Source organism: Canis aureus, chromosome 6 (genome assembly GCF_053574225.1).
Source record: "Canis aureus isolate CA01 chromosome 6, VMU_Caureus_v.1.0, whole genome shotgun sequence".
NCBI lineage: Eukaryota > Metazoa > Chordata > Mammalia > Carnivora > Canidae > Canis > Canis aureus.
The window spans coordinates 76,131,747-76,158,815 of record NC_135616.1 but is presented as its reverse complement, the minus strand read 5'-3'; the positions used below and the strand labels follow the sequence as shown (position 1 = coordinate 76,158,815).

The following is a 27,069-nucleotide window of genomic DNA, read 5'->3' as shown; positions in this document are numbered from 1 at the left end:
GGGAGACAGAACATGAGAGACTCCTAACTCTGGGAAATGAACTAGGGGTTGTGGAAGGGGAGGTGGACGGGGGGTGGGGGTGACTGGGTGACAGGCACTGAAGGGGGTACTTGATGGGATGAGCATTGGGTGTTATTCTATATGCTGGCAAATTGAACACCAATAAAAATACATTTATTAAAAATAAATAAATAAATAAATAAATAAATAAATAAATAAATAAAAACATTTTAAACTTTTTTTGCATTCTCTTAAGAAATATGAAATTTGTATTATATTTCTAACACCAAGAAAAATGATTTAAAATTCTTTTTTTTACCACCAGTGTATTTTATTATTTTTTATTTTTTGTTAAGTTTTTACTTTTAATTTCAGTATATAGTGTTATATTAGTTTCAAGTGTTCAATTCTATACACTACTCAGTACTCATTGTGATAATTTTTAAATTTTTATTTTTTTAAATTTTTTTTAATTTTTAAAAATTTTTTTAAATTTTAGATTTATTTTTTTATTTAGGGAGTGGAGGATGGGTAGAGAGGGAGAGAGAATCTTTAAGCAGGTTCTGACCTGAGTGTGGAGCCTGATGACAAAAGGCTCAGTTCCATGATCCTGAGATCATAACTTGAGCCAAAACCAAGAAAGTAAGACACTCAACTGACTGTGGCACTGAGGCGCCCCTTGGTAAGTATACTCTTAACCCCATCACCGGTGCCCCACCCACCTGCCCTCTAGTAACCATCCATTTGTTCTCTATAGTTAAGAGTTTGTTTCTTGGTTTCTCTTTCTCTCTCTCTTTTTTCCCCCTTCGCTCATTTGTTTTGTTTCTTAAATTCTACATATGAGTGAAATTATAAGGTATTTGTCTTTCTCTGACTTACTTTGCTTAGCATTATACTTTTTAGCTACATCTGTTTTGTTATAAGTGGCAAGGATTTCATTCTTTTTATGGCTAAATAATATTCTATTGTCTCTATATATGTATGTGTGTGTACACATATATGCACATACATATATGTGTACACACACATATATACACACACACATATATATATACACACACATATATATATCACATTTTCTTTATCCATTCATCTACAGATGGACATTTGGGCTGCATCCATAATTTGGCTATTGTAAATAATGCTGCAATAAACATAAGGGTGCGTGTAACCCTTTGAATTAGTGTTTTTGTATTTGAGGGGTGAATACCCAGTAGTGTGATTACTAGATCATAGGGTAGTTCTATTTTTAACTTTTTGAGGAACCTCCATATTATTTTCCACAGTGGCTGCACCAGTTTGCATTCCCCTGAATGTGGTCTTTTAAAAATGAGCTACGTTAAGTTCTATTTACATTTTTAAAAAAATGAAATCTCTTATTTTATTTTAGTACATAGTTTCATTTTAACACTAATGAGGATTCATCTTTTGTACATTAAATTCTACTGCATAAGAATTGATAAACACAGGTTAAGTGCTGAAACAAGCTACTTTTCAAAATATTGCATTTATTTCAGTGATACCATATTTATTGTTTAGTTTGTCTTTTTTCCACAGTTTTATCTTCCCATTTGTTCCTTTTTCTTTCTTTTTTCTGGCCCCTTGAAATTTTTAAGCTTCCTATAGTTCACTCGATTTTGCAAGACCATCCTCTTTTTCTTAGGACGGGTAAAAGTTTGCCCTTCTCAAAGTCAGATATAGAAGAGTAGCCTTTGTGCTGGAATTCAGGAAGCCAGTAATTCATGAGTCTACTCACATTTCTAAAATATGGTCTAGTAAATCCATTTGTGGACATAGAACACATACAGAATTTCAGATTTAAAAATCACTATTTCATTAACCTCCTTGATCTCTATTTTAATCAATCTTATTTTTGATCAAATTTGGACAAAATTCATATGATCAGCACCCTGATGTTTATAGCAGCATTATCAACAATAGTCAAACTATAGAGAGCCCAAATGTCCATCGACTGATGAATGGATAAAGATGTAGCATATATATACAATGGGATATCACTCAGCCATCAAAAATAATGAAATCTTGCCATTTGCAACATCATGGATGAAGCTAGAGTGTATTATGCTGAGTGAAGCAAGTCAGAGAAAGACAAAAACCATATGATCTCACTCGTTTGTGGAATTTAAGGAAACAGACATATAGGAAGTGGGAGAGGAGAGGAGAGTGGGGAACAAGCCATAAGTGACTCTTTTTTTCTTTTTAAAAAATATTTATTTATTTATTTATTTATTTATTTATTTATTTATTTATTTTGCCATAAGAAACTTAATGATAGAGAACAAACTGAGGTTTGATGGAGGGAGGGAGTGGGGGATGGGCTAGATGAGTGATGGATAATAAGGAGGGCACTTGTTATGATGAGCACTGGGTGTTGTATGTAAGTGATAAATCATTGGATTCTTTTTTTTTTTTTTTTAAGATTTTATTTATTTATTCATGAGAGACACACAGAGAGGCAGAGACACAGGCAGAGGGAGAAGCAGGCTCCCTGTGGGGGCCTGGTGGGGAACTTGATCCCAGGACTCTGGGATCCTGACCTGAGCCTAAGAATCACTGTGCCCTGAATCCTGACCTGTGCCCCGAATCACTGGATTCTACTCTAGGAACCAATACTGCACTGTATTTTAACTACCTAAAAGCTAAATTTAAAAAAAGATTCATATGATCAACTAAGTAGATAAAGGAAAAGTATAAGAATAAGTAAGACCTACTAATGTTCTCTGGACTCCTCAACTGTTCCATCTGAGTTTCGGGACCTCTCTTTTTCACTAGAACAAAGCCCCTCTTTAACCCAGCAAAGAAACATTTAATAGTTAGATTCAGAACAGAAATAAAGAAAAGCCCGAGAATTAACTGAAAGTCCAGGAAAATTTTGATTGCTAGAATGTATTTCCTTAAATTAGAATACGGCCACAACCCCAGGCTAAATCCCAAACCTCAAAGCAGCAGCATTGCAAGGATTATCTGATCCATCCCAGGGAAATCAAATCCACTTCAGGGACTCTGAGGCCATGTATAAATTGTAACAAAGACTCAAAGAGTGAGATTTTTAATATTATAAATATTGCATTATTTTTGTACAGATTAGAAGGAAATATTTAAATTGTCTGAAGCAGTAAGTGTATTAATACTTTGACCATTACAGTATTCCCCGTTCTAGATCTATCAGCTATACAGATGAGCCATAAAATTAGACAATACTATATTCAAAAATTTTGTAAAGAAATAAATTAGGTAGTAAATATTTGCAGGTCTGTGTGTATATGTGTGTGTGTGTGTGTGTGTGTGTACGAACATCCATGATGTATCTTTGTTTTGCAAAAGGATTAATAGAAAGTAATTGATACATTTAACATGTGATTCTTGTCTAATTTATGACCAATATTTAAAAATCCTCTTTCCAGTTTTTCTGCCTCCTGAGCTTGCTCTTGTGTCTCATTATAGGCTGGTCAGGGGAACTCTGCAGTCCACGGTTGCACACTAGCTCAAAGTTCCTGGTCCTGAGATCTAAGCCTGCTGCAACGGTCTTTTGTTGAACTGGTAGGCTTGGTCAGAAGGGAAAGTAACAGGAGAAGACCACGTATCAGGGTCAATTCCTAGAAAGAGAATGTGTGAATTCAAAGGAATATAAATGGGTTACCAAGTTGGGGCAGAAACAGAACTCAGCAGGAGAAACCTTAGTATGTTTTCTTTCTTTCTTGAAGCACAGAGATAAGGTGAGCCAAATATCCCAAGTAGGTTAAGCTTTCAGTAAAGGGTGAATTAAAAATCCTCCACTCCCAGGTGCCTTGACAGAGGCCCTCTCCCCAGGTCAATGACATTAAAATGACAAAAGATACAATTGCAGCATTATTCAGAATAGTCAGGATGGTGGGGACAACCCAAGTGTCTGTTAACAGATGAATGGATAAAGAACATGTGAGATATATAGATATTTATATAGATACACAGATATCCTTTAGTCATGAGAAGGAAGGAAATTTGTCATATGCCACCACATGAATGAACCTTGAAGGCATTAAGCTAAGTGAGGGTAAGTCAGAGAAAAACAAATACTGTGTGATCTCACTTATATGTGAAATCCCCAAATGCCAAACTTGCAGAAATAGAGGGAAATGGTGGCAAAAAGGGGTAGGGATTGGCAGAAATGGGAGATGGTGGCTAAAGGGTGCAAATTTCCAGTTATAAGATTCCAACATTCTGGGGATCTAATGTACAGTAAGGTGAGGATAGTTCATCGTAGTACTCTGTTATGTACTTGAGAGTTGCTAAGAGAGTAGATCTTATGTTTTTGCCACAGAAAAAGAAATGGTAATTATGTAACGTGATGAAGGTGTCAGCTAAGGCCCAGGTGATATAATCATTCTGCAATATGAGGTGTATCAAATCAGCACATTGTACACCTTAAACTTAAACAATGTTATATGTCACTTATTTCTCAATAAAGCTAGGAAAAAAGCCACAATAAAAGATACATGCAAAGGAGGTAAATAGTAATTGGAAGCAGAGCAATACATGGTTTAATTAGCTACATTTTGGGAGAAAACCTTGGTGGAGGAGTCAGTCTGTGAGAGCATAGTGCTGTAGACAAAAGATTAAATCATGAAGGAAAGAATTCAAGATAAAGATAAAAAGTAAAATGAAGCCCACATACTCATGTGCCTCTGGGAGACTGGAGGCTTTGGCTAAGTGGTGTTGATAATAAATCTTTTGGTTCAATATGCCCCTATCTTGCCTGGTCTGGTTATCTGCATTGCTGCTTGGAAGTAACCTTGGTCTGGGAAGTTACAGAAACTCATTTTCTTGGAAACATGAGCAACTTGGCTAAGGACTGCAGAAGTTGTCTCAGCCTCGTTAGACTTGTTCTATCTGCCCCATATGATCACTGTAAGAATTGCAACAACCCAGAATGGGAATAAGAAGGAAGTCAACACTTTTCACCATTTATTGGCCTCTTCCCGACATATTGGAGCAAGCTTCATCCTCACAGTAAGCAACTTAAGAAAAGATAACTCTTTGAACCCTAATTGACTGCTTTGGAAATTCTCTCTCATCCTCCCCCCACCTCCTACTTCATCCTTCTGGTTTTGTATGAGTTAAGACGAGGCTGATAGATACAACAAACTGTGTGTGTACCATACCTTCCCTGCTCTTCAGCCTCCCATGAATGAAACTATACTGATTATATTCCTTGCTTAACGTTATATCTATAAGACTAATCATGTCATTGCATGTGGCAGTGATTTATTCTTTATACTGGTGAGTAGGGTTCTATTATATGAATATACCAAAACTGATTTATATAGGGTCCTATTGATTGACAATTGGATTGTTTCCAGGTTTTGACCCCAACAGATAAAGTTGCTGCGAACATTCTTGTACATGTCTTTTGGTGGACATGTATACTAGTCTCTCTTGGATATATACCCACAAGTGGAATTTCTATGTTATAGGGTATTTTCCGTGTTACACTTTAGCTGATACTTCGAGAGTTTTCCAAAGTGGCTGTTGTACCAGTCACATTCCCATTAACAATGTATGAGAGGGCAGCCCCGGTGGCCCAGCGGTTTAGCACCGCCTTCAGCCTGAGGTATGATCCTGGAGACCCTGGATTGAGTCCCACGTTGGGCTTCCTGCGTGGGGCCTGCTTCTCTCTCTACCTGTGCCTCTGCCTTTCTCTCTCTCTCTCTCTGTGTCGGTCATGAATAAATAAATAAAATCTTAAAAAAAAAAAAAACCAATGTATGAGAGTTCCAGTTTTTCAAATCCTTGCCAACACTGGGTATTATCAGTCTTCTAATACTTCTGGCCTTGTGGTAAGTATATTGTAAAATCTTAATGGTATTAATTTGCATTTCCTTGATGACTAATGACATTGAATAATTTTTCTTGTGTTTATTATCCATTTGAATATCTTCTTTTAGTGAAGTGCTTGTGTAAATCTTTTGTCTGTTTTTTTTTGATTGTTTTTTTTTTTTTAAGAAGATATTTATTTATTTATTTTAGAGAGAGAGCGCACACACTCAAGTGGTGAGAGGGGCAGAGGGAGAAGAAGAGAGAGAAACATCAAGCAGACTGCCTGCTGAGTGTGGAGCCCAATGTGGGGCTCCATCCCAGGACCCTGAGATCATGACCTGAACCGCAACCAAGAAGTGGCCGCTTAACCTACTGACTCACCCAGATGCCACTGGATTGTTTGCTTTTTAAAAAAATGATTAATGGGTGATTTTAAAACATTTTGGGTATGCATCATTTGTCAGATAGAGACATTCATATATATGTCATATATTTATATATAAATGCCAGACATAGATTATACATATTTTAGATATAAATGTATATATCCTTTAGGTTGGCCCATAAGGCAGTGCTCCAGGATAATCTTAAAAGGGCACACAATCATCATTTTGCTTTATTTCTACAGTGTATGTAAGTTTTCTCAATGGAGAAAACATTTCTGCTTTGTTTAATAAAATTAACATCACTGTCTTATGGCTCTTCAGCTGTTCAAAGGCTCCTTTCTTTCCACCCAGTGGTACATGTTAGGGATAATATTGAAAATAGCCAAAAAGAATGGGTTTTTGCTTAAATACAGGAAAAGGCAAAACTGTAGAACAAAAATTATCACCACTCTGACCACTCACTCTTTCATAGTTTTCAATTCATAATATCCCAACATGGTCCAAAATACTCTGTATTCACATTGACAGAAATAAGAGTAGGAGGGGAAAGGCAGGAAACCCCAGAAGTGTATGAGGCTTTATCATAATGAAAAGTTCCCCTTTATTTGGTACTCCAGAAATTTGTATATCTTGGTAAAAGACCATTTATTAAGATTTTGGATAGGTGAGGTGCAGTTCCTTTCCTTAAAAAGTGAGAGCCTCATTCTCAAGCTGAAAGCTTGAGAAATGGGTACAATTTCAGGAAATTAAAAACCTAGAGATGGATTCTCTTACAATCTCTCCCTGTACACCCCTTGGAAAGTGTTCATGTTTGGAGAAACTCAGAGAAACTCTGTATTAAGACTTGGGTTAATCATTCAAAATTGAAGCTACTTAATAATTTCAATTATCAGAATTCTCAATTGGATGAGGGTGTGCTGGACACCTTCCATTGGCCCCTTCATACCACTCATCACCCTCCATCACCCGGCTCTCTAATCTGGCAGTCCGGGTTTCAATGGATTAAATCAACAAGCACCTCTGCCTTCTGGCTTCCAGAGGGGCTTGGTCAATGGATGGGAATCCCTGACAAGAGACTGGGGAATGAAACAGGGTACTGTTAACCCTGGCTCTTCCCCTGTGAAATGGCCTTTGAGCTGGCCCTGTTCCTCTTCTGAAGGACGTTACTCTTGAGTCTCTCTCCTGGGCTCTCTAATCCCTCTGTCTTCATCCTTTTGGCCTTAGAGATGGAACAATTCTTGTGCTGGCAGCCCAGTTTCTTGCGCTATGCTTTGTAGCTTCCCAACATCGCCACACCTTTGTGATTAGTCCCTTTGTAAATAAAACCTTCTTAAACTTTATCCTAATTTGGGAGTGCCATCTGCTTCCTGTTGAGACGTTAACTGATACTCAATTTAGAGATTACTGGCTATGCCCGAGTTCCCTTGTGAATTGCTCTAAATGTGTTTTGGAGCCAAAGAGCTCAAGTTGATTATGGGAGGGTATTCTCAGATCAAGAGATCAGGCACAGAGCCACTCTGCTGGGTTTCCATCCCATGGTCCCCTGCTACACCCCAGTGAAGCAAGCGTAAGAATGATCTAAACCTGGACTATTCAGCTATTTGGGTGGCTTTCCTGGGTAGATAGGCTGCAAAGTACCTCCGAGGGTCACAGCAGAAACTGCGGTGATGACAGAGATCCCAGAAGGGCCAGACAGCCTACAAGAAGCCTCCTCACAATAAAATGGACATTTACTGAAAGTTGGGGAAATAAAAGTTATAACAGCATGGGAAGGAAAAATTTATTTTTTTATTTTTTATTATTTTATTTTATTTATTTATTTTTTTGGAAGTAAAAAAATTTAAAACTATTCCTTGGATATAACCATTTCCCATGTTCAAGGGATCAAATAGTCAAACAGCACTTCCCATGTTCGAATACCAAGGAAGTTATCAGTTAGTTTATCTAGAGTCCCCTTGAGGATGCTCACAGTTTCTTGGCTGAAGTTGTTAATAGCCCTGCCCCCTGCCGATCTCTATTTTAAATTCCTGTAAAGCCTCCACCTACTTTTTGAGAACCCCTAATCTTATACTGATTCACAATTTATTATCCCAGGATCCAGTCTCTTTTGTCCTATAGTTACTATCCCTGAACCGAGGTATTCCATTCTAGGGTAACCTCAGCAGGCCAGGCCAGGAGAGGTTGCAGCTCTCCAAATCTCATCAAAAAGCCAGAGTGGAGGGACACCCACGATGGTGTCTAGCCTTCACTCGAGAGTGAGAGGGTGCCAGCCAAAGGGCAACTGTCAAAGCAAGGCAGATGTTAGTGTGGACAGAGGACAGCTTCCTAAACCCATGAGGAGAAAGAGAATCACTTTCCAAACTGCCTCTTTCTTTGCAAAGCTATCAACCCCTGCCTTCCACCTTGCTAACCCTCCACATTTTTATGCAGAATGCTTTAAAATACTCATTTTCCTCTTTTCCCAAACACTCCCCTTTCCACATCATCACGTCTAGTCCTAATAAGATTAAGGACCACAGTCTTTGAAGTGTGATAGACCTCTCAATGGCTACTTCCTTAGCCACATACACATACACCCACACACCAAATTCCTTAAAAACTTTTCATTTTCACGTCCTGGAGTACTCCTAGCATTATGATAAAGAACAGCAGCACCTGCTCCACTCCTCCCCAGTACCTGTCCCATCCCTTGAAGCGCCTCTGTTTTCATCCTGCATATTTACCTAAATCTAAAAAGTATGCTTAGTTTGATATTTCTGGGTTTTCCTTTTTTGATAGTGCCGATCATAAATATGGTGATGAGCTGGTCCTTTAGGAATGAAGCAGCTGCCGCAGATGCTGCTGGCACATAAACCCAGTCGTCAGCTCTCTTCAAGAATCCCTTGTCTGCCAACGTCACAGCCTCCTCCCAGGGAGGTCCGTATTCAGTGCCTTATATATACAAGGGATAGGTTACCAGCCCCCTCATCCTGACTTGGGTGAAACAAACTTTGAAGAGCTATTTGGTGTCAGAGCTTCCTGGAGGGTTGGCTGAGACCTTCCTTGAAACTCCATTACAGCCCATCTCTGCTTAATCCTCCTCCTTTTCCTTCCCCTGTAAAGACGGTTCCCTAATAAACCTCCAGCTGTTGACATCCCTCTCAGAGGAGGCTTCTGGGGGATTCACATGGGGCGTTACTACATTGACTTCCTGCTCTAGGAGATGAGGTCTTGCCTATTCTGCATAGCACTCCCCCACCGCCATCTTTTTGCCCTTTCATGGTTTCCTTTTATTTCACTTTCTCTATATAATTACAGCATCATTTTTAGATAAATTGTAACAGACGTGTTAACAAATGCTTGACCTTTCTACCCTAAGGAAACTCCGGTTAACCGGATTGATTAATGAGCCTGCTTTGCAGAAGTTGACTTGCCCCTCCTAAGACCAGCTAAGACCAGAGCAAACTCGGAATTGTTGCTGTTGTGCAGAAGTGACTAAGAGGGAATGAAAGTAACCTCCGTGACAACACACAACCTGAGATTGCCCCTCATTTGTCATGCTTACGCCACCGTTTAGTGAACATGTGTCCCATGAAGACACGTGATTCCTGAATGCTCATGCTCAGGGAGGAGGGCATCTCCCCTTTCCTTATGTCCAACCAGCATTTCCCATTTGAACTACATCTCTGATGACATCCTGACACCTTGTCCTTAAATACACCCAACCCAAATCCTCTAGGAAGGAGGCAGATCTGAGGCTTATCCTCCAGTCTCCTCCTTTGGCTGCCTAACAAACCCTTTCTTTGCTGCATATTGGATGTCTCAGTGGTTGGCTTTGCTGTGTGTCCAGCGTATGAACTTGGAATCCGTTACAAAATCCACATGCAGTAATGAAAAGGTAGCGATTATTCACAGCTGGGTCACATCCTTTACTATGGCTATATTTTGTTTCATGTACTGTTACTTTCTCTCGATATAAACAGCTACCTCATATTTTTATTTTTTGTTTTTAAAGATTTTATTTATTTATTCATGAGAGACACACACACACACACACACAGAGGCAGAGACACAGTCAGAGGGAGAAGCAGGCTCCCCACGGGGAGCCCAATGCGGGACTCGATCTCACACCCTGAGCCGAAAGCAGATGCTCAATCTCTGAGCCATCCAGGTGTCCCTACATCATATTTTTATTTCCTTAGTTTTTGTACCAATTATCTCCTCATCCCAATATTAAAACTAATTCTCAAAAAAAAAAAAAACTAATTCTCCTTTGAACACGGTTCCTAGTATTAGCTATTCAGTCAGTCATATTCTTAGAGACATTGCTCTTGGGGGCCTCTGTTCTGTTCTGAGCTGGTCGTTCTCCACGCCTGCTGATGGCTGTGGTCTTGGTATTTCTGTTCACCCTCATTCTGGGAATCCCTTTCACTTATCTCCCATGTTGAATCTCTTGTTCTCTGGGTCCCATAGCCTCCTCTTTCTTGATTTACTCCCTCATTTCACTCAGGGAACATTCTTTAACAGCTTTCTGGAAATGGGTGTATGTGAGGTAAACTTTTTAGACCTTGAATTTTTGAAAATGTCTTTATTATCTCCTCGTGCTTGGTTGATAGTTTCAATGAGTATAGAATTTTAGATGAAGGATCATTTCCTCAGAATCTTCAAATCTTCCATTGTCTTCCAACCTCCTCAGATGCTGGTGGGAGGATCCTGTTCTTAATTTGTGATTTTGTTTGCTGGTCCCTGAAGGCTTTGAGGATCTTCACAGTAACCCTGGTGTTCTGAATCTTCATGGTAATGTGACATGTGTCTCTTTCGAGTCAATGAACTGGGAGTGAGCCCCTTTCAGTTTTGAATCTCATGCTCTTTAGTTCTGGGAAAATTTCTCTCACTATTCCTTTGATGATATCTTCTCCCCATTTCTTTGTTCTCTCTTTTCAGGTGTGGGACCTCCTGGCTTCATAGTCTAGTTTTCTTGTTTATTCTTTTTCTCTTTCCATTTCTGACTTTTTATGCTAATTAGGGATAGTTTCTCAACTTTTGCTTCCAATCCTTCTGCTGATTATCTTTTTACTATGACTTTTGCTATAGTTTAAACTTCAAGAGCTCTTTCTTCTCCTTCTCCATCTTCAACAGTATCAATTTTTATTTCAGAAACTCAATAACTTATGAGTATAATAATGATACAGTTTAAAAAAAAAGACTTGTTTATTTATTTTAGAGAGAAAGAGAGAACAAGTGAGCCAGGGTGGGGTGCCAGGGGAGAGAAAGAATCCTGAAGCAGACCCCCAGCTGAGAGCAGAGCCTGATGCAGGGCTAGATCCCAGAACCCCAAGATCATGACCTGAGCCAAAGTCAAGAGTCAACCACATAACCGACTGAGCCACTCAGCACCCTTAATTACAGGGTTTTTAAAGATTTATTGTTCCTTTCTTCTGTTTATCTTTCTCTGCATTTTATGTTAGAGATTTTTTTTCAGATGTCAATGACAATTTGCTACCCAGTTATTATTTTTTTAAGAGTGGGACACCAAAAATCTGATTAGAAGCTCTGTGTGCTCAGAAGCTTTTCCACTGGTGGACTTTACCATTAGGTCATTGTGTGGGACTCAAGAGTATGTGTAGTTCTTTTCTCTTGGGCTAGTTCATTTTCTTGGAAAATAATCTCCCCCTTTTCTGCTTGGAGGTTGCAAATCTTGGCTGCTAGTGTTTTACGGACTAGGAGATGGAAATTGCAGCATTTGATAGATCAATTTTTAAAAAATCTTCCTATCAAGTCTGGAGTCTCTGCTTCCCGTACTGCCCCCCTCCCATCAGCTCTGCCTTATGTAGTTGAGGCTTAGAGCCTCCATGGTTCAACTGCTCCAGACAGTAAACGTATCTTCTATTTGAGAAGGTGTATTTGCTTTGTTGCATAGGGTGGCAGAAACCAGGGTTACAATCCCATTTTTCAAAGACTTTCAAATAGCTCTCTTCAGCCTAACTCACAACCCTGTTTCCAGAGATACTCATTGCTTCGGATTCCTTCATCCTTCCACAGATCTGTCATGAGAGTTGATTTGCGTCTTTTGGATTTAAATGCTTAGATTTCAGCTTTCTGTAGGCTGCTAAGCCAGTTCTCTTTTCCATTTCCAAGATTTCTTCTTTTGTATGAGGGCACATATTTTCCTAGCTGTGTGTGTGTGTGTGTGTGTGTGTGTGTGTGTGTGTGTGATTCTTCCTCTTTGTGATCATTGCCTTGGGATTTGGGGAGGAAGAAGTATGTTTTTTTTTCTTCTATGATTAAATGATAGTCTTCCTTATATCTCCCTTTTCTTCCATGTTTAAATGACAGTCTGAGGGAAATTGAGAAAGAGTTTTACTCTTCCAGCTACATGCACAAGAACATTATAGAGTATTGTTTTCATTGAAAAGATAGGAACACAGAGTTAGTGACCAGCCTGGTGTACAGTATAATGCAGTGTTGTTAACTGTTACTCAAGAAGGGCCCAGAGGTGAGGAAATATAGGACAGGCTGTGAATAACATGATATTTGGCCTTCTTTGGGTTATTCAAACTAAGTATGTGGGACATGAAGATACAAAAATAGGAAGGGCACATCTCAGACTCACGAGTCTGAGGGCTTGAGGAAACAGAATAGGAATAAGCATGCCAACAAGACTTTTTACCTTTTATTTTTTTTCCCTTGATGCCAAACTTTATGCTGGGTGAAAAAAAAAGGTAAACTTAAGTAAGTAAATGTGTTGTTTCTGTTTTGGTATACTTCAGTTTGGAATTTAGGATTTATAACTCATCTACTTCAAAAGAATAAGAGGTGATTTAATGTATTTATAAATACAAAATGGACAGTGGGTTGAATAGCTTCTGTTTGCTCTTCCACATCACTTCTCCACCTTTCACTCTGCTATGGGAGACTGACTTGGACAGTTTACATCAACTCAGCTCTCATGCAATTTTTTTTGTGGGAAAGGAGGGAGATAAACTAGGCTATTTCTTCCCTTGACATCCTCCTTGCATTATCTTCTCTAGCTTTCTCACCAGAGGTGACTACTCTTCTCAAGGGACCAACTCTACATGACTCTCTCCCTACTGCCTATGTTTTCTCTCATCCTGCAGCTGGTATTCTCTCTTACTTTGTGATTTTGGTGGGAAGTGCAGGTATGAGTATACCTGAACTTCCAAACAGGATGCATAATGTTGAAACTGAATAGTTTTAAACAACTTGAGCTAAGTGCCTTCTGGACCAAATCACTATAAGGTGGTGAGGGGAGTAGGGTTTTTTTCCCTCGGACTTTTTGTTGCCTCTGGGTACATTCCTGAGGGATCTAAGTTGCCAATTTGCGAGTTTGGTGAGTATATTTTAATGACTCTTCTTTCATACTCTTGCACTTAACAACTAAACTAAATGGATTTGCTTCTAGTTTGTTGGCTAAATACTTATTATTTTGCAGAGGATTATAACTGATTGATGCAGCAGGGCTAAAAGAAGAAAAATAAGTATTTTTGAGAATGTGCCATATTCCAATATGGAAATCTTTCCACTTATTTCTATATTCACCATTTTCTTAGAGGCTTGAAGGGAAGGCTGAATCCACATTGATCCACATGAACTATGTTGTATAGCCTGGCATTTTAACATGATGATCATGAAATAAATACATCTGTGAAGTGGTCTTTAGGCAAAGGGTTAGTGGAAATATGATACTAGAACACAGGGTCATAGAAAGATAAGGTTCAAGGTGGCTGAGTATTGATCAATGGTAAGATTTTTAAGGACTCACAAATTATTTAAATCAATTTCCATAGTATATGTCTTAAATGTTACTTCATATTCTTTTTCTAGACTATTCGATATCCTAGCTGTTCTTTTTAAAAAGTATTGATTCATAAAAAAAATTCCATGGAAATACTTGGTGATTATTAAACTTTAAGGACAAACATTATTTAGGGGAAAAAAAGCATTAAAAATGGTAATCTTCAGTTTGGATATTGTGAATTCAAGCACTGATGGAAATGTTGCTTTTTAGGGGTCACAGTTAAAAAAAGCATCAAAAGGAATATACCAGGAGCCTGATACATTGTTTTGCGTGGGATAAGAGATTGTATTCATTTTGTCAATATGTGAGTATAAAACTCCATGGGCCAGTTACATAGACGCTGTCCAAGGGTTTTGAACGTAGATACTAAGCACTGTAGGTAACAGGTGTGTTGGAAACGTGTTAATTGATGGACCTGCTTGTGTAAACCCATGAGAGATCATGATTCTTGTACCTTTCATGGGCTGCAGAAGGAATAAAAGCTTAAATAAAAGCAAAGGGGGGCAGATTCCATGTAGTAAAATGCTGGAGAAAGTAATCTTTTTAGTTCACTGTTCAGCAAGAAAAGGACAGGCCTAGAGGCCTTTCTTTTCTTTTTCTTTTTCTTTTTTTTCTATCAAGGCAAAAACTGCTATTGGTCATATTGGCCAAACTTCTGCTGAGGAATTTATCAGTTTACTGGTCTTAAATGTCGGAGCTTAACTAGCCTATTCGTAGACTCATGATTAGCCATGAGAAGCCATAAGGGAGAAGAGGCTGCAAGTTCAGAAGACCATGTGACGGGAGACTAAATTTCATTAACAACACACCGAGAGGAGCCAGTCAGCCGAAGGGAACAGCAGGGGGAATCCCCACCACTTCACACAGAAAATGCTCATAACAGCTCCACCTCTACACTCACCACATCTGCTGCAAAATAATTCATCAGGCTGAAAGCCGTAGGTGTGATTGAGGGGCAGTGCCAAGATGATGCACAATGGTGAGAGGTTTACAATTTGTTCGTGGATTTATGGAAATGCAGAAAACATCTTTTTCAAGCTAGATTTAATTGTTCTTTAAAAATAGATACTGAGTCTATGCAGTTTTCTCACTGTTGCCTCTAAATACCTAGAAGCTAGAAAAAGAAGCACTCAAACTATTTGTCGAATAGATGAATGAATAAAATAGTAACTAACTAGGTTTGGTAAGATCAGAGGGAAAGGAGAAGCAGAAGACTACCAAATCTCATACTAGATAAGGTTAGATTAAATCTGATACCTTTGGGGGAAAATCTATTACTTCTTGAGGGGAGCTCCTCTCTTCTCCTTCCTTCCCTCAAGTGATTGGAGTAATAACTAAGCACTCATCTTCTAAGTCATGTAAACTTTTTACGGAAAAATTCTTATTCAGTTAGTATTAATGTTAGACATATATTTTGTTCACTTTCTCTTCTAGCTTTTTTATTCTTTCAAGCCTAATTTTATATATTGAACCAATTGTCTTTCTGACTTAAAATCTTAGGGAAACAGGGGCGCCTGGGTGGCTCAGCGGTTAAGTGCCTGCCTTCAGCCCAGGGCATGATCCCTAGGTCCCGGGATCGAGTCCCACATTGGGGTCCCTGCATGGAGCCTGCTTCTCTCTCTGCCTCTCTCTCTGTGTCTCTCATGAATAAATAAATAAAATTAAAAAAAAAATCTTAGGGAAACAAGAAAGCTTTACAGATGGATCCATCCTGAAAGTAATAAAATCCAGAGAGTCTTAAGATTTCCAGAATAACAATATAACATACAGTTTATCATTCTTTTCTTCTTGACATGATGGTCACTCGATCACTGCATCAATTAGCCAGTAAAACCCTATTAAATACCAAATGGCCCCTACATAATGTGGGGTATTACAGAGGGGATACATGCACACGTGTGTGCACACACACACACACATACACACAGCAGAAATCATAGTTCCTGCTCTTAAGGTATTTATAATTGGAAGTGCTTAAATTATGTATGTGTATAAAGCAAAGAGTAGTCAAACATCGTACAGCTGGAAATTGTCTAAAAGTGCCATGGAAACACAAAGGAGAGATGTTATTATGGACTCAAGCCAGTAAACGGAGCTTTTATGAAGGAGGCAGGACCTGAGCTGAACCTTGAGGGACAGTTAGCAGGGAGACAAAGGGTCTTCCAGATGGGATGGATAAACAGAAACACAGGCATAAAAGCTGGAAGGAAAATGAGGCTGACACTTCTTGCACCCCACGTTAGAAGCCAAAGTAAGGTGTGACTCTCACAGCAAGTGACAGGCTGTAAGTACTAGGCTAATATTACTTGAGGAGAAATATTGCTTTGGGACAGTGACAGATGGCACTATTGTTTGGGAATTAATTTGAGTCTTAATGTTTTGTGCCTGCAACAGGTGTGCTGTGGATATTTTTAAAGAAGCTAAGGGGGAGTAACTGGATGGGTGTTCTGTTTGAAACATGGTTATGAAATTTAGAGGGCTGATTACTTTTTAAAAAATTTTCATTGGAGCACGGTTGACACACAATGTTATATTAGTTTCAGGTTTACAACATAGTAATTCAACTTCTCTATACCTTATGCTATGCGCACCACAGGTATAGCTACCATCTGTCACCATACATCACTATTACCAATATCTTTGACTATGCTGTGCCTCTTACTCTAATGACTCATTGGTTCCATGACTGGAAATCTGTATCTCCCACTTCTCTTCACCCATTTTGCCTGTCCCCACACCCCTCCCCTCTCTGGCAACCATTAGTTTGTTCTATGTATTTATAAGTCTGATTCTATTTTTTATTGATTCTTTTTTATTCATTTGATTTTTTTAGATTCCACATATGAGTGAAATCATATGGTATTTGTCTTTCTCAGCCTGACATATTTCACTTAGCATTAATACTCTTTAGTTCCATCCATGTTGTTGAAAATGGCATGATTTCATCCTTTTTATGGCTGAATAACATTCCATTATACACACACACACACACACACACGCACGCATGCACTCACACACATCTTTATCCAGTCATTTATCAATGGACACTTGGTTTTTTTTCCATATCTTGGCAATTGTAAATAATGCTGCAATAAACATAAGGGTGCATATATCTTTTTGAAGTAGTGTTTTCATTTTCTTTGGATAAATATCCAGTAGTGGAATTTACTAGATCATATAGTATTTCTATTTTTTAATTTTTTGAGGAACCTCCATACTGTTTTCCATAAGGTCTGTATCAGTTTACATTTCCAACAGTGTACTAGGGTTCCCTTTTCTCCACATCCTTGCCAACACTTGTTATTTCTTGTCTTTTTGATATTAGCCATTCTGACAGGTGTAGGGTAATATTTCATTGTGGTTTTGATTTGCATTTCCCTGATGATTAGTGATGGTAAGCGTCTTTACATGTGTCTGTGGGCCATCTGTATGTCTTCTTTGGGAAAATATTCAGGTTCTCTGCCCATTTTTTTAATTGGAATTTTTTTTTTTAGTGTTGCATTATGTAAGTTTTTAAAATATATTTTGGATACATTAGATAGATATATCATTTTTAACAATTTTCTCCCATTCAGTAGATTGCCCTTCTGTTCTGTTGATGGTGTCCTTTGCTGTGCAAAAGCTTCTTATTTTGATGTAATCTCAATAGTTTATTTTTGCTTTTGTTTCCCTTTCCTCAGGAGACATACCTAGAAAAATGTTTCTATGTCTGATGTCAGAGAAACTACTGCCTGTCTTCTAGAATTTTCATGGTTTCAGGTCTCACATTTAGGTCTTTAATCCATTTTGAGTTTATTTTTGAGATTTGCGTGTGGTATTAGAAAGTGATCCAGTTCATTCTTTTGCAGGTAGCTATTCAGTTTTCCCAGCAGCATTTTTTGAAGAGACTCTTTTTTCCACTACAAATTCTTGCTTCCTTTGTAGTAGATTAATTGATATCTATTTATCTATATCTATATATATGTCTCTATATATCTACATATATAGATATAAGTGTGGGTTTATTTATGGACTTTCTATTCTGTTCTATTGATCTATGTGTCTATCTTTGTGGACGAACCACACTGTTTTGATGACTACAGTTTTGCAGTGTCTTTACATTTTGTATATGTATCATAAGTTTTAGATTTGTAATTACCATGATATGAGTTTCATATATAACACCCTAAGTATATAGCAGTCTATGTTAATTTGATAGCCACTTAAGTTCAAACACATTCTAAAAAACCCTTCTTTAACTCCCAACCCCACATTTCATGAATTTCCTGTCATAGTTTACATCTTTTTATTCATAATTGTCTTATGTCTAATTATGGCTATTTCTTTTCCACTTAAAGAAGTCTCATTAGCATTTTTTGTAAGGTTGGTTTAGTGGTGATAAACTGCTTTAAATTCTGTTTGTTTGGGAAACTCTTTATCTCTCCTTTAAATCTGAATGATAATCTTGCTGGGAAGAGTATTCTTGGTTATAGGTTTTTTCCTTTCAGCACTTTCTGGCCTGCAAAGTTCCTGCTGAAAAATCAGCTGACAGCCTTATGGGGTTTCCCTTGTAGGTAACTTTTTATTTTATTTTATTTTATTTTATTTTTTTATTTTTTTATTTTATATATTTTTTATTTTTTCCTTGTAGGTAACTTTTTTACCTACAGGTAACTCCCTGCTTTTAAATTTCTCTTTATCTTTAGCCTTTGATATTGTATTGTATTATGTTATTTTGAGAGAGAGAGAGAGAGAGAGGAGGAGGAGGAGGAGGGGAGGGGCAGAGGGAGAGAGAGAATCTTAAGAAAGTTCCACGGCTAGTACAGAGCCCAGTGCAGGGTTTGATCATGACTCTGAGATCATGACCTCAGCTGAAATTCAGAGTCAGATGCTAAACTGAGACACCCAGGTGCCCCTAACCTTTGACATTTTAATTGTGTATCATGATGTAGGCCTCCTTGGGTTCATCTTGTTTGAAACTCTGTGCTTCTTGAACCTGGATGTCTATTTCCTTTCATAAGTTAGGGGAGTTTTCAGCTATTATTTCTTCAAAAAGTTTTCTGTCCCCCTCTCTCTTTCCTCTTCCTTTTCTTTTTCTCCTTCTCCTGGGATTCCCATAATGCCAATATTTATTCACTTGATGTTGTCCAAGAGAGCCTCATTTTTAGAGAAGATTTTATTTATTTATTTGACAGAGAAAGGAGAGATCACAAGCATGGGGAGCAGTAGGCAAAGGGAGAGGGAGAAGTAGACTCCCCACTGAGCAGAGAGTTCCATGCAGGGCTCAATCTCAGGACCATGGGATCATGAGATGAATGCAGACACTTAACCAACTGACCCACCCAGGCACCCCAATCTTTCCTCATTAAAAAAAAATTCTTTTCCTTTTGTTGTTCAGCTTGGATGCTTTCCATTACCATGTCATCCAGATCGCTGATTTGTTCTTCTCCATTTGATAATCTGTTGATTCCCTCTAGTGTATTTTTTAATTTTGGTTATTGTATTCTTCAACTGTGTTTGGTTCTTTTTTATGTATCTTTATTGAGTATCTCACTGAGTTCTTCCTCTAGCCTCTAGCTCATAATGGTGAGCATTATAATCATTACTCTAAATTCTTTATCAGGTATATTGGTTATCTTCATTTCACTTAGTTCTTTTTCTGAGCTTTTGTTTTGTTCTTTCTTTTGGAGCATATTCCTTTGTCTTCCCATTTTGCTTGATTTTCTGTACTTGCTTCTATGGATTGGGTGGAACAGCTACTTTTCCTAAACTTGAAGACATGGTCTTATGTATGGCTGTCCCTTACATAGACTATAAATAACTTGGTGACTTTTGCTGGCTGGCCGGAGCTATGGTTAGCATGGGCTGGTGGTCCCATGGCTCCACACAATAGGCACCCTGGCAGGACAGCTAATAGAGTGCTGGTTAGTTTTTAGGAATGTAAATAATTTGTTCCTTAATCTTTGCTACTATTCGACTTGCTTATTTAGTCTGTGATTCACCCAGTAAAATCCTGTGCTTGGATGGCTTAAGACCCAGGAGACCTGAAGCTTACTTACATAACTTTGGGAAAGTTATCTTTCTGAGCTGAATCCATAAGAGAGGGAGAAAAACTTGGCCTCACTCAATGACTGTGAGGATGAAATGAAAAATATATTCAAAATACGTAGTAAATCTCTTAGTGTATATTTTTCCTCTTTTTTCTTTCTCAGTTCTCAAAAAATAGGCAACTATATTCAAGAAGACCACATAATGTATCATATAAGCTTGTGACATCTTTTGGACTAAAATGGAGCATTTCTGAAAATTACACTGGGGAACAGCAATAAATTGAAACTGACCCTTACTATTTTTCTTTATGAAAAGAAAAGAAAAAAGACATGAGAAAAAATTTAAACCCTTATAAACCATTGAATAAAACCCGTGCATCACAAGAGATGTTCTGTGCATTTCTCTGTAAGTATCTTGAAATCAAAATCTCATTGCAATGTGAGTGGCAGTTCTCATTAAAAGTAGAGATGCACACAATATTAACTGTAAACTGCCACTCCTGTTCCCTCGTGATATCACCTCCTTTCTCTATCATGTGCTTTCCTCTCGAACTTTCTGGCTGATACATTCTGGCTGTTCTGGGAAATTAGGGACACCAGTAATTGGGGCCTATAAGGGCCAGGTTTAAATATATTTGGATTCCACAGTGATTACATTTGGGAGATAAAATTGAATTTATATAGTGGCCTTTCCTGAGAGGGATTTCAGGGGGGCACTGCAGCATAATGTGGTGTTGAAGTGCAAGGGAATAGCTGAACTTGTCATTAGAGACTTCTTGACATTTCATCATTTTATTTTATTTTTATGCTTTGAATTCCTTCACTAAAAGGTAGGAATAGAAATATAGTGAAGCTGCCATTGGAATATTGCTGCTCTCTTTCACAGATGACTTGAGTCTTCTGTAACATGCCTTAATACTTGGTAGCAATTAATACTGTGTTTATAAACTTACCACTTAAACTTAATTCTATGCTTGCCAAACAAACTAAATGGAGAATCTCAGCCTAAGAAGCTTCAGTCCTAATACATTAATTAGCACATGCATGAGTCTGACTGGATAGCCTAGGATAAAGTAAGTCAACAGAAACTGAACTCTAATCTACTTTTTTTTTTTTTTTTTTTTAATCAGGAATTGTTTGTAACCAGATGTATTCATTACAGTGGGGGGACTTCTACCCCTATGTACCCAGGGCTTAAGGTCTGATTTCAGGAAGTGTTGGGGTGCCTTTTAAAGTCACTTCAGTAGCGTACCTGGATGGCTCAGCCAGTTAAGCATCTGCCTTTAGTTTGGCTCATGATCCCAGGGTTCTGGGATCAAGTCCCACATGCGGAATCCCTGCTCAGTGGGGGATCTGCTTTTCCCTCTCCCTCTGTCCCTCCTCCCCACTTGTCTTCTCTTTCTCTCAAATAAATAAATAAACTCTTAAAAAAAAAATGAAGTCACTTCAGTGATTCTATGTAACCTGTCCTGGCCTCATAAAGCAGCCAGGCTCCTCCTGTAAGAGCCCCTAAATCAGTGCCACAGAATATGAGGTAACCAGAGAGCATCTTAATATCTTCCTGCTGAGTACAAAGATATAGCTCCCTTCTTTTCTTGGTTGAATTTATGTACGCTTTTTCTTGATATATATTTTAGACTTTTTGGTACATATTGCCAAAATAAAGGACTCTATTTTTCATTTCGCATAGGGTCTTTTCAGGCAGGAATCATTAAACAAGTGCAGCTGATAACCTGAGCCAGAAAAGTTTAACCTATCATTGGGCTCTTAGCATCCAGTCAACTCTATTTATAGGTGGGCTGAAAGCATGCCCCGAGAACTTTGGTGTCTTCCTATATATTATGATGGTAATAGTGAAGGTTCACAGGATAGGAATTCTTAGGCAAAGAAATTGAACCTCTCCAAAGAATAGTAAGTACTAGTTTTTATAACTAGCTAGAGAACGTATATCAGGTACTAACTAAGTTTGGGAGCCAAGACACAGAGAGTTCTCTAGAAATGGAGGAAAAGTAAAAGCTTGAAGCAAAAGGACAACATCTTTGGAGACCGTGTTCATTGAAAGGAAGAGGGTGAGATCTGGACAGGACAATGGCAACTGTACAGCAGAAGAGAGCATAGCCTAGAGGCAGAGGAGGCATAATAGATACACAATAGATAAGATTTGAAGACTGGTTTGTGGGCGAGGGATTGAACCCATCAAAAGATAATTGCTAATTCAGATCTACCCAGGCAGCTATTTCTAGCATCCATTTCTTATAACATGCAGCTTGACTATCTAGACAGTTTATGTTCATTGGCCTCTTTTTTTTTTCTAGGTCCTCATTTTGCATAAAAAAATTCCTACCACATAAATTTTTCCCAATATGTAATTTTAATGTAATAGGTTTAAAACTCTATGTCAGAGGGAGGTTAATTTCACAAATATATGACATAAAATAAAAAGAATCATAATATATAATAATTAATATATTGTTATATAATATATAATTAATATTAACATAATTAATTATATATAATATAAGTTATATTTTCTATTTTTATGAATGTTCATAGAAAATCATACTTCGGTTTTGCTTTTTCATTTTTGAGAACCAGAAAATCCAATTCTCAGGCTACTTTTTCCCAAAGATATAGTTTGTCTATGGACTAATCACATTAAAGTTTCTTTCAACTTTAACTTTCATTATTATTTTTTTAAAAGATTTTATTTATTTACTTGAGAGAGAGAGCAAGAGCAAGAGCAATCACAGAGGGAGAGAACGGGAGAAGTAGACTCACTGCTGAGCAGGGAGCCAGATGCTGGGCTTGATCCCAAGATCCTGAGATCATGACCTGAGGCAAAGGCAGATGCTTAACCCGCTGAGCCACCCAGGCGCCCCTAACTTTCATCATTTGTAAAACAAGTAAGTAAATAACAAGTTTTTTAGTTTCTTTCAGTTTTATAAAACAAACTCTTTTAGTTTGTTATATAAGTGCTTTTGTTTATCCTGCAACTTGTACAAAGGACTTTTAAAGAACTGTATGACTTCAGAACTATTTATTACTGCTTGTAATTTGGGTAAAGGTATCAATGAGGGGGATGCCATATGGTAATACTTTTGAATTGAAATATAAACCCCCATTCAGCCTTGCTCACTTTCGTTAAGCAAGTGAGTGAGCAAGAGAGAGAGCAAGAGCGAGAGAGAGCAAGAGAGAGAGAAAAGAGATATATATGTGCTTTGTGAAGAAAATGGCTTTTAAAAATGGCTCAGTAGTATTTTGCAGGCCAACTTTATTTCCTGGTGCCTCTGGCAAACAGGGGAAAGTGCATTCTTCCACCCAGGCGTTCTTGGAATAAAACGTCTTTAGGGAGTTCACTTCCTGCTTCATCATGTACAGTACCTGTTTTACCTACTAATCTATACCTCACAGGACTATTGAGAGCCCCAGCTAATAAAAAGTGATCATAAAGCACTTGGCAAAATCACAACAACTATAAAAGGATACATGCAAATGTGGTAAGGCTTGTCTTTCTGGTATGAACATGAAGTCTTTGTGTGTGAAATGATATAGTGATTCAAATGTTAAGCCATTTTTTTTCTCTTTTACAAACTGGAAGTAGTTTTGCCAGCTGGCGTGCTGTAGTGAGTTGTTTCTAACTAATATTAGGCCTCTCCTCATGAATTTGTGCATATATTACTTAAGAATTCATACTGGCTTATTTAAAGGGGAAGAGCAATATATTTGTGTTAAAGGAAAAAACATAGGGAAATAAATGGGTTGTATGGTCATCAATGGCTTTCTATCATCACTGAATGGGAATTAGTAGCTTCTATTTGATAGTTTTCTTAAGTAACCGCACTGAGAACACACTGTAATTATACATTGCACAGACTAATGTCATATGCTCCCCGTCCACAATTCAACCTGGAGGGAGCTAAAGGGAAGACCCAGGTTGTGGCCAGATAGCAGAGAGAAAGAGTGGTCAGTCCACATGGTGAGGTGGTTCCATTAAGTTGCAAGTAGACTCTCAGGCTTAATCAGGGGTCCAGATGCCTTCATCCCACTCCAGCCAAGGTTAGCTGTTGGCAGGAGGAGACTAATGCAGTTGTCCACAGTGAATGAAGAAAGGCAGGTGAGACCGAGTCCTTTAAATTTTTTTTTTTAAATTTATATATTCATGATAGACAGAGAGAGAGGGAAAAGCAGAGACACAGGCAGAGGGAGAAGCAGGCTCCATGTCAGGAGCCCGACGCAGGACTCGATTCCAGGACTCCAGGATCACACCCTGGGCCAAAGGCAGGTGCTAAACCACTGAGCCACCCAGGAATCCCCTAGACTGAGTCCTTTTACAAAGAAAGCCAATTCCCAACAAACTAAGAAGACCTTTATCAGTTTCATTCTGCTACTCCGTCTTTCCTAGAAAAGATTAAAAGCTGAGGTTTTCTTAGCAAATACTTACCCATGTGTTGGGTCAGTATCAGAGACAACAGCGGAGAGATAAGATGACATCCATACTTCTGAAGCCCAGGAGACTTCTCAGTCCTTGTTTATTTTTATCTTGACTTTGTTTGGAATAATAATAAAAAAAAGGAGGAGTGGTCAAATATTTTGAAGTTTTGAATCTGTTTATCATTCTAAGGATCTTCTGCTGTGCAAGTGTACCTTTTTACCTGGTATTTGACTAAGTTCTATGCTGGCATGTAGTGTTTTTCTTTTTCCCCCTTGAATTGATCAGATTTAAGTACATGCAATGTTTACTCAGTTATTTTCTTAGATTTTGAGAAAGTAGAACTTATACAAGGATGTGTGTGTTTGGGGTTTTTTACAGGAATTTATTTTGATAATTTATTTATATCAGGATTAAGGTTGCTTCTAGAGGTTATTGATTTTGTTGAGCTATCAACGTCATACTAGATGCTCTTATATATTTCCTTCTAGTAAATTCTTATGTTGTGGCTCACTGGATGTGATTACACATTCTCCTGAGAGTATTAAATGGGTGTGAATGGAATTGCCATATGGTAAAGATGTTTTTATTTATGTGGAGTGTCTGGTGGGTGGGGTTAGGAGATTCTTTCCCAGGCATTGCCACAGGGTTACACAAACACTGCTCTGTTTCTTGTAACCCAAGTGAGGCTCCTCAAAGAGTCCGTGAAGAAAATTTGCCTTCGCTGATTACAGTCTATTGGTGATACTCTGCTTTAGATAATCTTTTTTCTTAACTCCGAAGACTACTTTAAGTTTTCCAATGTCTGGCAGATGCCAAGATAAAAATAAAGATGAACTAGCAGAAGCTGGTCAGAGGTAAGAGAATTTGATTCTATAATTTTGGGCAAATCACCCAAAATATGGGGAAATTAGGGTATCTTTCCTGTATTATTTCTGAGAATTTTATTATCTTTTCCACTAAAAATTTAGTAGCAAAAGAAATAAATATCATAATTTCCAACTTGAATTTTATAAATATTTGGATAGATATGTTTAGATTTGGTAATTAAGATCTTAAGAATTATTTGAGCCTTTTTGTCTCCAAAACTAGAAGACCTTTTTTCTTAGAGTTGGCTTTCAAATTAACATTGAATGCTAACTTGATAGGCCATGAGTTGTGACAGAAAGAGGTGAAACATACTTTCTGGAAAGATACTGCTCCCAAATATTCTCTTTTATCGTCTCTCTGTTCGAAAAGTACTTACATATCATTTTGAAGGAGAATTTCACTTTCAGCTTCAAATTCATAATGTTGTTGCTAAGTATAAAAAGTAGTAATATTCTTGGAGAATGTTCTTCTTAACAATACCGTCTCAGTTGATACTAAAAGGCAGTTCCTGGTAAAATATTTTCAAGATGGTTTTCTAAGGACTTCAAGAAATCTGACTTCTTAAATACTTTATATAAAGGATTTTAATCCTATAGTAAATGAAGACGGTGATACTATTAATAAATGTTACCTAAGAACAATAATAGGAGGCAATATAGAGTTGATTCTAGAGAATATCTGACTTTAATACATGCTGACTATAACTCATGAGAGGATTGTATCTAAAAAAGTTCAATTCAAGTTAATTATTTGGAACTCAAAACATTGATATAAATTGGTGAAGCTCACAGCCCATATGTCTAGTTCAGTTTTACTGAAGTTGCATCATTGTTAACAGTATTATATTAAAAAAATACCATTATAGAGTTTACAATATTGTTTCTCTTTCCACGTTCCAAAAAGGGAAGGAGCTCTCAGCTCTATTCCTAGGTATTAGTGACCCTTCAGTTCTGTCTAAGGCAAATTTCCACATTGACACATCGTATGAATGGATGAAGGGGACCAGGAGTTACCTTTTGGTTATCACAATACATTGGGAAGAAGGACAGGTGTCTCACTAAAAGGCATTGAACTTAGATTTCCTCATCATTAGTGTATAAAAATATATAATTCAGGGACTACTTGGGTATGGCTTAAACATGATGGATATTATTAGGTAGATAAAAAGTTGTTACTAGTACATTTTATATGATGGTATATTTAAAACTAAGCAATTGTGGTATCTCATCAAAACTTCTATTGAAGTTAATTAAAAATTTAAAATTAAACTTGAAACTTACTAAATACATTCAAGAATAGTCAAGGAAATAAGGAATACTTGGTGGTGGCGTGTGTGAGAGTGCAGCTTGGGAATAAGTAAAAGTAGCCACCAGAGCCACTGTTCATCTTGATGGTATTGTTAAGGTAAATGAACTTGAGTGTAATTATTACAGCCTCATGGGGCTTGAGGACTTCCCTAATGTGAGGAGTTCAAGAGGATACCCTTAAAACCTGACATTCCAAAGAGATTCAAGAGAAACTGATCGTCTCAAATACTGGAGCAGAATTGGAGGTTGGGGTGGGGGGTGGTTGGGCAGAAATCCTCTTTAAGGATTCATAACTATAAGCCAGACCTCACATGGGTGGTTAAAAAAATTTTAAGTTGAGAATTTAGTATGAAAGTGTCCTGAATGGGTAGTGACCCCTCAGACATCTACCAACGATAAATGAATAATCTTTCCAGAGAACTCCTCTCTTCAG

The 27,069-nt window shown here is 37.8% G+C and overlaps 1 protein-coding gene across 6 annotated transcripts in view; it reads right to left on the bottom strand.

The window, feature by feature from the left end:
* Positions 1-27,069, bottom strand: part of LOC144316445 (uncharacterized) — a 54,543-nt gene that overhangs the window by 21,212 nt on the left and 6,262 nt on the right. For 2 of the 6 annotated variants that reach the window (XR_013382391.1, XR_013382392.1), the window contains exon 3: positions 24,472-25,837. The exons of 3 other annotated variants lie outside the window; for them this stretch is intronic. The gene's annotated coding sequence lies outside the window, so the exon portion shown is untranslated. Of the gene's footprint in view, positions 1-22,751; positions 25,838-27,069 lie in introns of those variants that run through there. One more of the 6 variants, XR_013382393.1, reaches the window with a different exon arrangement.